Genomic DNA, 13892 nt, shown 5'->3' with positions numbered 1-13892 from the left:
GTTCCTCCTTGTGCTAGGTAGCATGTCTGTCCCTCCTTCATTTTTATCAGAGGAGGAACTGTACCATTGTGTGATTGTCTTTCTGTGTGTGTGTGTGTGTGTATTTCCCCCCCTTCTGAGACTGCAGCTCCGTGTGGCACATAGGATCCTCAGTCTCAGAGTTAGCAGGTGCAGTGTCTGACGGCCCACACCTCCCTTCTGCTATCTGTTGTATCGGGAGGGCACCTGTGTTGTCATGTGTGAGGAGTGCTTCACTTTCTACTCCCGGTGTCATAACTGTCTCTTTAGAGAGAGTCCCCTGTGGAACTAGGGACACTTCATTGTCTGGATCTGGCACTAGGCCAGCAGGTGACGATGAACTGAGAGATGGGTGAGAAAAAGGAAAAGGGGGAAGGGTGGAGGAGAGGTTTGGAACAGGAGGAGAAGTGAGAGATAGTGAAGGAGAGTGGGGAGGAGACTGAAGAGGAGGGGATGGCGAAGACAAAGAGGAGGGAGAGGAAAGAGGAGGGGGATGAGGGATAGGTGGAGAGAGAAGGAGGAGGGGGATGAGGGATAGAGGAGGGAGAGGTCGAGATAATGAGGGAGGACGAGGTTGGGCGCCAAATTGATGTGGAAATTTATAGTTGGGTAAATTTACCCCTGTGCGTACTGTGGCCTGCCCAAATTAGACAGAGTCTTACTGAGCGCTCAAAGAAGGAAAGACGCCAGACTCGGGTGGCAGTAATACCTCCCAGCAAAACTCTGGAAGTTTATTGAATATACTTGGTTTTATCAATTGTACAGAAAAGGAGTGGCTACTCATTAACATAGAGGCTTCACTTCTTAGCTAATTGGTCAGTTTTAATGCATAAACATATATGGGCGTCGACCTAAGGTGACTTAAGCGTCAGATGATATACTGCTCTTTGTCTTACAATGTCAGCAATGTTCTGATATTGGCTGGCACATCTGGCCTAAACTTCCTCTTTCTATGTCTGGGACAAATATCACAAGACAATGCTATCATAAAATACCATCTGCTCCCCAGACTCTCATGGGGGGGCAGTAGGTCATCTCCACCAACTAGTTACAAGGTTCAAACTGTGAATATGTATCTGTTTGCGTATAAGAATATGTAAGAGTACATGAGTATATAGCAGTATATGGAGTATATAGCCTATAGCAGGCAAGTGAGATCTATATGAAATACATATACATATATATTTCAATAACACTACCACCCATAATATCCCACATCATCCCATCAGCCAGAGCTACCGGACTACTACCACTAATATCCCACATCATCCCGTCAGCCAGAGCCACCGGACTACTACCCCTAATATCCTACATCATCCCGTCAGCCAGAGCCACCAGACTACTACTCCTAATATCCCACATCATCCCATCAGCCTGGGGTCAGAACCAGAGCGCTGAGTGGAACGGTCCTAACTTCTATACCGGGGATCCCTTTTAAGAGAGACTTGGCGTCAGAACCAGAATGCTGAGTGGATTTGCCCTAACTTTCATACTGGAGATCCCTTTAAGAGAGGCCTTTAAGAGAGACCATATACCCATCATACATATCCTTCATCCCATAGTCCCGTGCCCATATACCCATCATACATATCTGTCATCCCATAGTCCCATGCTCATATACCCATCATACATATCCTCCATCCCATAGTCCAGTGCCCATATACCCATCACACATCCTCCATCCCATAGTCCCGTGCCCATATACCCATCACACATCCTCCATCCCATGGTCCCCTGGCCATATACCCGTCATACACATCCTCCATCCCATAGTCAACCATTATGACATCATAATGAGCGGCGGGGCTTGCAACCTATGATGACAGTGTCAGTGTCGCCATGGCAACCATTATGACATCATAATGAGGGGCGGGGCTTGATACACACACACTTTTTCCCCATTATGTAGATAGGGGCAAAATTGTTTGGTGAATTGGAATGCGCAGGGTTAAAATTTCACCTCACAACATAGCTTAGGACACTCTCGGGGTCCAGACGTGTGACTGTGCCAAATTTTGTGGCTGTAGCTGCGACGGTGCGGATGCCAATCCCGGACATACACACATACATACAGTAGATACACACACTTGAGCTTTATATATTAGACTAGCTGAAGAGTCCGGCGCTGCATGGGCATAGTAAATAACTGTGGTTAGTTATAGCAAATTATAATTATCCTCCATCCCATAGTCCCGTGCCCATATACCCATCATACATATCCACCATCCCATAGGCCCGTGCTTATATACCCATCATACATATCCTCCATCCCATAGTCCCATGCCCATATACCCATCATACAAATTCTCCATCCCATAGTCCCATGCCCATATACCCATCATACATATTCGCCATCCCATAGTCGAGTGCCCATATACCCATCACACATCCTTCATCTCATAGTGCCATGCCCATATACCCATCATACATATCCTCCATCCCATAGTCCCGTGCCCATATACCCGTCATACATATCCACCATCCTATAGTCCAGTACACATATACCCATCACACATCCTCCATCCCATAGTCCCATGCCCATATACCCGTCATACATATCCTCCATCCCATAGTCCCGTGCCCATATACCCGTCATACATATCCGCCATCCCATAGTCCCCTGCCCATATACCCATCATACACATCTTCCATCCCATAGTCAACCATTATGACATCATAATGAGCGGTGGAGCTTGCAACCTACGATGACATCAGTGTCGCCATGGCAACCATTATGACATCATAATGAGGGGCGGGGCTTGATACACACACACTTTTTCTCCATTATGTAGATAGGGGCAAAATTGTTTGGTGAATTGGAACGCGCGGGGTTAAAATTTCGCCTCACAACATAGCTTAGGACACTCTCGGGGTCCAGAAGTGTGACTGTGCCAAATTTTGTGGCTGTAGCTGTGACGGTGCGGATGCCTATCCCGGACATACACACATACACACACACATACATACTGTACATACACACACTTGAGCTTTATATATTAGATAGATAGAGAGACGTTCAAAGCAATTGGTCGTTGTCATATTAGTCAGTGTCCATATTGATGTCTCAGTATCGAGAGCCACTGCAATCTCCTGGGGAGCACGACAAGGGATATTACAGGACATTGGCAGACACTAGTGATTCTCGGATTATGTCTTATCTGAGCCAGCTTGGGTGTTATCCGAGCATCTGGGCGTGCTCGTATATTATGTTCGAGTCCATGCAGCTGCATGATTTGCGGCTGTTAGACAGCCTCATCACATGTGGATTCCCTAAGAAACAGGCAATCCCCGCATGCGTTTTGTCCAGCTATCAGCTGCAAATCATGCAGCCGCAGAGACTCAAACATAATATTAGAGCACGCTGAAGATACTCAGATAACACCAAGCATGTTCGGATACCACGTTATCCGAACATGTTTGCTCATCACTAGCCGACATCCTTTTGATTCAGCAGGTCGTTGACAAACTCAGCAGCTACATAGAATATTAGTTAGACTGGTTTCTCCCGCCCACTCCCTTTGAGTGACAGGTCACTCCCTGCATGCGTGTACAGGGAGAAAGCTGTCAGTCACACGCAGCAGGCAGGAAAAAAACACCGGGAATCCGCCTGTCTGACTAGTCACCCATGTAGCTTGGTCCTCAGTGGCTTTTCAAGTATGCTATTTTCTGAAAATACGCAGCAACTGAAATCATACAGTGTCTGATACATGCTGCCCAACCCACGGGCAGCATGTATCAGCTGTCCGGTTTCCTTTAAGAATGCAGCTCTTCTGTAAAAATTGTTCCTTTTGGATAAACCCATTTTCCTAGTAGGGCCGCTGCAATTTCTTGGAGCACTAAGCAAAAAAGCTGCAATATTCTAGCAGCGCCATTGCAGGCAAAATAATGTATAACACAGCTTACTCTGGAACCATCTACATATAAGAGGCATTGTGATTACTCACTAATCCCGACCCCCACCACATCACCCTGCCCCCGCACATAATCCCACCCCCCCACATTACCACACAAGGCTCCATCCCCCCACATTACTGTTAGGCGTCAGGTTCTTGATGCTGCACAACGGGAATCCCAAGCCCTGCTCCCGGCAGTCTCCCATTCCTCCCCAGCCACAGAGGAGGTTGCTCAGCAAACTCGTCGGTCCCGACACTCTGCCCAGACCACCTCCATGGGTTTGATTGCTGCTGCTGCCACCTCTGGCACAGCTATGGCAATGCAGGCTTCTCAGCAGCGAGATTCTCCAGGGACTAAGTCCTCATGTCAGGCCATTGAGCATGCCCGTGGAGTGATCTCCCATTGGAGATCGAAGGTCACGTGCTCAGGTCCTGCTCCTGTTCGGATTGGCCCATCCGAGAAGCCAGGAAGGTCCCAGATGCTTGCGGCTATAAAAGGTTTGCATGGCCGCTCGACCATGCGCTAGGATACTCTGTATTTTCAGACCATGAGGAGTTAGTGATGTATGCACGTATGAATGTCTCTGGTGACTGACTCACTACGAAACCCCTACCCTTGGTATGCATGTGTTGTGCAGCCTAGCCTGCTAGCGCCCAGGCTTAGGTGTAGGTAGGGCAGAGTCGGAGTCAGGCATTAGTCCCCATCCGTAACTCGGCACGCCACAGTGCATGTGCTCCACACTCCATAGCCAGTGTCTATAGCGGCGCTCATGGCAGCGACGCTGTGCGCTCAGAGGGCCTAGAGTAACTCTAACCCTGTGTCCTTGGGGTAGAGTTCTGTGGCCACTTTCTGTGCACTTTTTGGCCGGGCTCTGTGAGCTAAACAGGCTCCGGTATTTGCGTTCAGCGGCTGTGCGACTCTGTGAGTCAACAGAGTTCGCTCCTGTTCACACTGGGTGACGTAACCCACGTGTGACTGTTTTCACGCCGCTCTATTCTTCCACCATTACCTAGCAGCAGTGTACCGCCTCTGCACGGTGGACCCCGGGCTTCGAACGCACCTACTATTTATAATCTGCTGCGTTCCACCAGCCCTAACATTATCCTAGCGCCAGGGTCTGACTAGTAATGGCGGACGAACAACGACTGCACAGGTACATCCAGCAGCTGGAGGGTAGGTTGGCAGCGCTAGAGCGTTCCACCTCAGCTGCGGATGTTACTTCGGTTGCTGTTCAAGCAGCTACAGAGGCTGTCGCCCCTTGTCTCCACGGCCAGCCCTGCCCCGACCTTGTCTCGCCTCCCGCTTCCCGAGAAGTTCTCGGGTGATAGTGCATCATGCAGGGGTTTCGTGAGTCAGTGCTCCATTCACCTGGAGTTGCTGGGCACACGATTTCCCTCTGAGCGGGCCAAGGTGGGATTTGTCATCTCCCTCCTGTCGGGCAGGGCCTTGGAGTGGGCCACCCCGCTGTGGGAGCGTGGGGATCCCCTGGTACAGAGTGCCACCCATTTTCTGCTCACTCTGAAGCAGGTGTTCCTGGGACCTCGGGTCACACACGACACCGCACTTCAGTTGCTGGCCCTAACCCAGGGTCCGTTTCTGGTCAGCCAGTAGGCCATCCTCTTCAGAACTCTGGCCTCCGAGCTGGAGTGGCCAGATAAGGTTCTCATACCTATATTCTGGAGAGGCCTGGCTGATCATGTCAAAGACGCCCTGGCTACCAGGGAGGTGCCCACCACTTTGGAGGAGCTCATTACGGTCTCCACCCGAATTAACGTTTGCTTCACCGAGCGAGGGCTGGAGCGCTCCAAGTCCAGCCAGCGATATAGCTTGGCGCCAAATTTTGCTAGACCGCTGGAATCTCCCGGTCAGCCGCCCGAGCCTCCAGAGGCCATGGAGGTGTCCCGCACGGGGTCCAAGTCCCGGCCTGCATGGGTATCTCCTGTCTGTTTCCGTTGTCGGCAGACTGGGCACGTTGCTAACCAGTGCCCACAGCGGTCGGGAAACGCTCACGTCTAGTGGTTATCGGAGGGGCCCTACTAGACACAGCGACTTTCTCCTCCAAGCTCCTGTTTAAAGGGGCCTTAGAGTTCAATTCTTCCACTCTGATTGTGGAGGTTTGCATGGACTCTGGGGCAGAGGGCAATTTCATGTCGTCTGCCTTTTCCCAACAACACGCAATCCCCCTGGTCCTGCTACCTCAACCAGTCACTATCAGAGTGGTGAATGGTGCGACACTCCCGTCCCAAATCACCCACCAGACGGCTCCCCTGAGACTCTCACTGTCTCCTTCTCATCAGGAGATGCTGTCTCCGAAGGTATCGACCTGGTCCTCCTAGGAGTTCCCTGGTTACGAGCTCACTCTCCTCACATAGAGTGGTCCTCGGGAAAAATCCTCGGTTGGAGCAAGTCCTGCGAGGGTAGGTGTCTGAGGGACTGCGTAAAGGTCGCTACCTCTGAGGTTCCCGCAGATCTCTCCTCGCTTCCCAAGCCGTACCAGCAGTATGCAGACGTTTTCTCCAAGAAGGCGGCGGAGACCCTTCCGCCGCACCGCCCTTACGACTGTCCTATTGACCTCTTGCCCAGTGCTGAGCCTCCCCGGGGTCGAGTCTACCCCCTATCACTCCCAGAGACAGAAGCCATGTCTCAGTATATCAGGGAGAATCTGGCAAGAGGATTCATTAGGAAGTCGGTGTCTCCGGCAGGAGTGGGATACTTTTTTGTCCAAAAGAAGAATGGAGACTTACATCCGTGCATCGATTACAGGGGTCTTAACGCTATAACTGTTAAGAACAAGGATCCTCTACCTCTGATATCGGAACTATTCGATAGGCTACGGGGATCGAGAGTGTTTACTAAGCTTGATCTGCGAGGAGCCTATAACCTGATTCGCATCCGTGAGGGGGACGAATGTAAGACGGCATTTAACAGCAGAGATGGGCACTATGAATATCTGGTTATGCCCTTTGGGCTATGTAATGTGCCAGCCATCTTCCAAGACTTTGTGAACGATATCTTCAGGGATATGCTTACCACCTCAGTAGTAGTCTATCTGGACGATATTCTCATTTACTCTCCAGATATTGACTCCCACCGGAGAGATGTTCGCAAAGTTTTTGATCTCCTGTGGACAAACTCCCTTTACGCCAAGTTGGAGAAATGTGTGTTTAAGCAGGAGTCTTTGCCTTTCCTGGGCTACATCATCTCTGCCCAGGGTTTGGCCATGGATTCTGCCAAACTACAGGCGGTGATGGATTGGCAAGAACCCCATTCTCTCAAAGCGGTGCAGCGCTTTATGGGGTTCATAAATTACTACCTCCAATTCATTCCCCATTTCTCAACTTTGGTAGCGCCCTTGGTAGCCCTCACCAAGAAGGGTGCAAACCCCAAACTGTGGTCGGAAACTGTCTCCAAGGCCTTTGCTTCTATTAAATCCCACTTCGCTAGCGCTCCCATTCTACATCGCCCCGATGTAGATAAGCCCTTCATTCAGGAGGTGGATGCCTCTTCTGTTGGTGCTGGAGCGGTCCTGTTCCAGAAGGACTCGCAAGGTCGGAAGCACCCATGCTTCTTCTCTAAGACCTTCACACCAGCAGAGAGGAATTATTCCATGGGGGACAGGGAGTTGCTAGCAATGAAGCTGGCCTTCTCAGAGTAGAGACACCTCCTGGAGGGGGCTCGCCACCCTTTCCAGGTGTTCACTGACCACAAAAATTTGGTCTATCTACAGACAGCCTAGCAGCTGAATTCTCGCCAGGCCAGGTGGTCCTTGTTCTTCTCTCAATTCCATTTCACCCTGCATTTTCTCTCTGGGGAGAAGAACATCCGGCCCGACGCTCTTTCTCGCTCCGTGGTGTCATCGGAGGAGCCTCGGCTGATAGTCCCATCGGACAGCCTGAGGACCGTGGCTCCGGTTGCTCTCGAGTCAGTACCTCCAGGCAAGACTTTTGTCCCTGCCCATCTGCAACCAGAGGTCCTCTGTTGGGCTCATTCGCCCAGGGTGGGGGGACATTTTGGGACCAAACGGACCTCTGATCTCTTGGCAAGGACGTACTGGTGGCCGCGTATGGCCGTGACGTCAGGGACTATATTCAGGCGTGCGTCTCTTGCGCCCAGAATCGGTCCTCTCGGCAGCGGCCTGCTGGGTTACTCTATCCCCTGCCGGTAGCGGACAGGCCCTGGGAGATGGTCAGTATGGACTTTGTGGTGGGTCTGCCAAAGTCCAGTGGCAGCACCGTCATTTGGGTGGTCACCAATCATTTCTCCAAGATGGTGCATCTGGTGCCACTCTTGCGGCTGGCTTGTGCACGTAAACATGTCTTCCGCCTACACGGCATGCCGGATAAGATTGTCAGTGACCAGGGTTCTCAGTTTGCGTCTCGGTTCTGGAGAGAGCTCTGTTCTCTGCTCAGCTTCGAGCTAAATCTCTCCTCGGCCTATCATCCCGAGACGAATGGGTTGGTTGAGAGAGCCAACCAGACCCTGGTGACATATCTGCGACATTTTGTCTCGGCCAGGCAGGATGACTGTGCATCCTTGCTGCCATGGGCGGAGTTCGCTTTGAACAACGCTGTGGCCGACTCCACCGGTCAGACTCCATTCCTCTTAAATTACGGCCAGCATCCACGCGTCCCCATGCCCATGCCCGTGTCATCCACCGACTCTAGGGTGGCAGACTGGGCGGTGGAGGCACGTGACATTTGGGATCGCACGCAGGATGCTATCCGGGCCTCCAAGGAGAGAATGAGGGCCTCCGCTGACGCACACAGGCATCCTGCTCTGACCTTCGCCCCTGGCGACTTAGTGTGGCTTTCTGCCCGAAACATCAGGCTGCGGGCTGAATCTGCTAAGTTTGCATCGCGCTATATTGGCCCTTTCAAGGTCCTCGAGCAGATCAATCCTGTGGTCTACCGCCTGGCCCTTCCACCACACTTGGCTATTTCTGACACGTTTCATGTGTCCCTCCTTAAGCCGGTTCACATGTCCCGGTTTTTTGAGCCATCTGCCGGGACATCAGACCTGTCGTCTGATGAGTTTCAGGTCAATGCCATTGTGGGATGCAAGATGAAGCGGGGTAAAAAGTTTTATTTGGTGGATTGGAAGGGTCATGGTCCAGAGGCTCGGTCCTGGGAGCCGGTGGAGAACATCCACGCTCCACTTCTCATTGCGGAATTTGAGCAGATAGAGGCTCAGAGAGGGGGGGTAATGTTAGGCATTGGGTCCTGTTGCTGCACAACGGGAATCCCGAGCCCTGCTCCCGGCGGTCTCCCATTCCTCCCCAGCCGCAGAGGAGGTTGCTCAGCAAACTCGTCGGTCCCGGCACTCTGCCCAGACCACCTCCGTGGGTTTGCTTGCTGCTGCCACCTCTGGCACAGCTATGGCAAAGCAGGCTGCTCAGCAGCGAGATTCTCCAGGGACTAAGTCCTCATGTCGGGCTACTGAGCATGCCCGTGGAGTGATCTCCCATTGGAGATCGAAGGTCACGTGCTCAGGTCCTGCTCCTGTTCGTATTGGCCCATCCGAGAAGCCAGGAAGGTCCCGGATGCTCGCGGCAATAAAAGGTTCGCATGGCCGTTGTATTATCAGACTATGAGGAGTGATTGATGTATGCACCTATGAATGTCTCTGGTGACTGACTCATTATGAAACCCCTACCCTTGGTACGCATGTGTTGTGCAGCCTAGCCTTCTAGCGCCCAGGCTTAGGTGTAGGTAGGGCAGAGTTGGAGTCAGGCATTAGTCCCCATCAGTGACTCGGCACTCCGTAGCCAGCGTCTATAGCGGTGTTCACGGCAGTGACGCCGTGCGCTCAGAGGGCCTAGAGGAACTCTAACCCCGTGTCCTTGGGGTAGAGTTCTGTGGCCGCTTTCTGTGCGCTTTTTGGCCGGGCTCTGTGAGCTAAACAGGCTCCGGTATTTGTGTTCAGCGGCTGTGCGGCTCTGTGAGTCAACAGAGTTCGCTCCTGTTCACACTGGGTGACGTAACCCACTTGTGACTGTTTTCATGCCGCTCCATTCTTCCACCATTACCTAGCAGCAGTGTACCACCTCTGCATGGTGGACCCCGGGCTGCGAATGCACCTACTATTACAGTATTTATAATTTGGTGCGTTCCGCCAGCCCTAACAATTACCACACGAGGCTCCGTTCCCCCACATTACCACACAAGGCTCCATCCCCGCACATTACCACATGAGGCTCCGTCCCCACACATTACCACACGAGGCTCCGTCCCCCCACATTACCACATGAGGCTCCGTTCCCACACATTACCACACGAGGCTCCGTCCCCACACATTACCACACGAGGCTCCGTCCTCACACATTACCACACGAGGCTGCATCCCCACACATTACCACCCGAGGCTCCATCCTCACACATTAACACACGAGGCTCCATCCCCCGACATTACCACATGAGGCTCTGTCCCCACACATTACCACACGAGGCTCCGTCCTCACACATTACCACACGAGGCTCCGTCCTCACACATTACCACATGAGGCTCTGTCCCCACACATTACTGTCATGATCCCACTGCAGGTTTTTGAGCTGCATGTCAGGGGTTAATGTCTGGAGCTCAGTGCAGGTTTTGACCTGCACACCTGGGGTTAATGATTGTGGCCTCTTTCTGGTTCTGGGAGAGCTTCTTAAACCCCTGGGAAGCTCCAATCCCTGCCAGTTATACTTTTGCCTTTGGCCAAGAGTGCTGACCTCTGTGTGCCTGTTTGCTGTTATAGCTTGTTTAAATGGTTCTGACCCGGTTCTGTTTCCCATTGTGAGTTTGCCTGTTGATTCTGTACTACACTATCCTCTCTGTGTATGACTCATTGCCTGTGATCCGACTACTCTCTGCTCGCCCCTCTTGTACCTTGCAGCTATCTCTGTATATGACTCATTGGCTACGTCCTGACTATCCTCCCTGTCTATGCCCCTTGGTAACTTTGTCTCGCAGTTACCCTGCTAGGAGTTCTCTTGCAGCTCCTAGCTCTCTGGAGTTTAGGCCACGCCCCTAGCAGTCACGTTCTTCAGGTCCTGTGGTTCTGAAGTACGCATCTACTCGGCTGCCGCCCGCTCCACAGGGATCTTTGAGCACAGTTCGCTTTACTCAGGACACGCGCACTGGCTCAGTGAGCAAGTTCAGTGCGGTGTTCCTGACATTATAACTGGCCTGCTATTTTTTTTTCTCTCCTCACTTCTGCAGCATGGACCCAATGTGTGCTTTATCTGAACAGGTGAAATGCTTGACTCAGTCTCTGCAGAAGCTTAGTTTGGAACACCAAGCTCTGGCCCAGTCCCAATGGCGGGTTGAGGACTCAGTTCAGGGGGTACTTTCCGCAGGCTTCCAGCAGGTGGGGAATAGAGATGTCATTTTAGTCCCACCCAAATCCCCGGTTAAATTGCCAGATACGTTTTCTGGTAACAAAGATGATTTCAGAGCATTTAAGGAGGGCTCATAGGGAAAAAAATTCCAAAATTCAAAAAAACTCACATTTGAAAGGTAACTCACCAAAAACCCTGACTGATGCACTGGCAGGATGCAGCAGAGCCCCTGTGATAAAGGCTGGTGCCCCACAGGTGCATTCCACTGATGAGAACAGCCAGTAACCCATCATGGTGTGGCTGCCTAGTGGAAAAAATGCACACAAATAAGGCTTGCATAAGACATAAGTCACACAGATAAGTGCGATGCAAAGTGTCCGAGCAGCCTATTAATGACGCCCATAGTATTAGCAGGCGGGCCGCTCAGCACCATACATATGCATCACACAGAAAAAACCAAGCCAACACGAAAGGCTCTAGCTGCATCCTGCAAAAATGATAAAAAGTGCAAAAAGATAAATAGATAAATAGACATGGGGTATTAGTTACTATTTTGGCCAAAGCAGATAAGCTCACAACCCAACGTCAAGGGTTCCCAGATATTGTGAGTCCCTAACACTAAATCTGAACAGCGCACATAGGGGAAAAAAAGGAGGGCTGTAAGCTCTTTTTCTCTTTGAGACCCCGCTCCTCAGGGGATGAGAAACAGAGGGTGGGGGTGGTTATGTCCTAGCTTAGGGAGTCCCCACAAGTCTGGGCATTTTCGCTTTCCTCCTCTGCCCCTGAGAGAATGTCTGTTGATGCGTTTTTTGAAGCCTTAGGGCTTATTTATGATGAGCCGGATAGAGTGCGTTTGGCTGAGGACAAGGTGATGAGTGTCTGTCAGGGGGAGCACTCGGCCGAATGGTTCTGTACTGAATTCAGATGTTGGGCAGCCGAGATTTCCTGGAGTGATGCCGCCCTTCAGGGGCTGTTCCGTAGAGGCCTGTGTGAACGTCTGAAGGATGCTTTGGCACTCCATCCTCCGCCTGACTCCCTGGAGGATGCCATGACCCAAGCGGTTCGCATGGATCGCAGACTGCGGGTTAGAGGCGTTATGCAACGGGAAACACCTTTATTCTTCAGTGGAGATGAGACCTGGACTCTTCCTGTGGCTATGGAGGTGAGCGCTGTCACCTGTGAGGAAAAGGAAAGAAGACGCCGTCGGGAGAAGCAGTTGTGATTCTATTGTGGGGAATCTGGACACTGGAAGAAGTACTGCCCCTCCTGTCCATCATCCTCCAAGATGGCGGGAAACGACTAGGTCTGGGTAGTTGTCGAGGAGGCTACCCAGACCTTCAGGTACATTTTCCTCACGTGCAAAAATGGTGCTGCAGGTGGAACTGGAACTTGGTAATGGTCCAGTTCAGACTACTGCTTTTGTTGACTGTGGTTCTGCTGTGAACCTGATTGATACCAAAGTTATGACTCTTAATAAGATAGGGACAGTCAGGCTTCAGGATCCTGTTAAACTTGTGGCAATTGACTCGTCTACTCTTACCCAGGACGGTATCTGTTGCAGGTCTGAACTTTTTTCTCTAAAAGTGGTTTCCACTCATGTGGAAAAACTAAGTTGTCTTGTGCTAGATAACTTGCCTGCAGGACTGGTACTGGGGATGCCTTGGCTTCAATGCCATAATCCTACCATTGATTGGGTTACAGGGGAGATCACTCAATGGGGATGTAAGGATAAATGTGGTAACCTGGGACATCTTCTTAACGCTGTTAAATCCGTATCTGTGTCGTCTGTCGGTCTGGAAGGTATTCCGGAGTACCTGAAGGATTTTGAAGACGTTTTTTCCGAAAGTGAGGCTGAGGCGCTGCCACCACATAGACCCTACGATTGCGCCATTGATTTAGTACCCGGAGTCAAGTTACCTAAGGCTCGATTGTTCAATTTGTCTGGGCCTGAGCGCCAAGCCATGAAGGAGTACATAGCTGAGAGTCTCCGCAAAGAGCATATCAGGCCTTCTGTGTCACCTGTGGAAGCAGGATTCTTCTTTGTGAAGAAGAAAGATGGTGGTTTGCGGCCGTGCCTCGACTTTCGGGAACTGAACAAGATAACGGTTAGGAACACTTACCCGCTTCCCCTCATCCCAGACTTATGTAACCAGTTAGCTGGGGCCCAATGGTTCTCCAAGTTAGATCTGCGGAGGGCCTACAATCTGATAAGGTTTAGGGAAGGGGACGAGTGGAAAACTGCGTTCCTCACAACAGAAGGACTCTTTGAAAACCTGGTAATGCCGTTTGGATTAACTAATGCACCCGCTATTTTCCAGAATTTCATCAATGTTGTGTTTTCTGACCTGATAGGCCATTTTGTTATTATTTATTTAGATGACATTTTGGTGTTTTCCCCGGACAGCCAATCTCACTTGCAACATCTACAGACAGTTCTCCAGACACTCAGGGAGAACCAATTGTTCGCTAAATCGGAAAAATGTTCGTTTTTTGTACAGGAACTGTCTTTTTTGGGGTTGATTGTGTCCTGTGAGGGGTTTCGTATGGATCCTAAGAAAGTGCTGGCGATCGCTGACTGGGTTCAGCCTCGAGATCTCAAGGGGCTCCAGCGCTTCTTAGGATTTGCGAACTATTGTCGAAGATTCATTAAAGGTTTCTCAC

At 51.1% G+C, this 13892-nt stretch overlaps 1 protein-coding gene across 2 annotated transcripts in view; it reads left to right on the top strand.

Moving 5' to 3' along the window:
* Positions 1-13892, top strand: part of NXPH4 (neurexophilin 4) — a 405809-nt gene that overhangs the window by 190605 nt on the left and 201312 nt on the right. The window contains exon 1 of one of the 2 annotated variants that reach the window (XM_073576844.1): positions 9401-9470. The exons of the other annotated variant lie outside the window; for it this stretch is intronic. The gene's annotated coding sequence lies outside the window, so the exon portion shown is untranslated. Of the gene's footprint in view, positions 1-9400; positions 9471-13892 lie in introns of those variants that run through there. 2 annotated transcript variants of the gene reach the window in all.

Source organism: Dendrobates tinctorius, unplaced genomic scaffold (genome assembly GCF_039654945.1).
Source record: "Dendrobates tinctorius isolate UK_male_01 unplaced genomic scaffold, ASM3965494v1 ptg000051l, whole genome shotgun sequence".
NCBI classification, from domain to species: domain Eukaryota; kingdom Metazoa; phylum Chordata; class Amphibia; order Anura; family Dendrobatidae; genus Dendrobates; species Dendrobates tinctorius.
The sequence above is the reverse complement of the archived record's forward strand: the minus strand, read 5'-3'. Positions and strand labels throughout refer to the sequence as shown.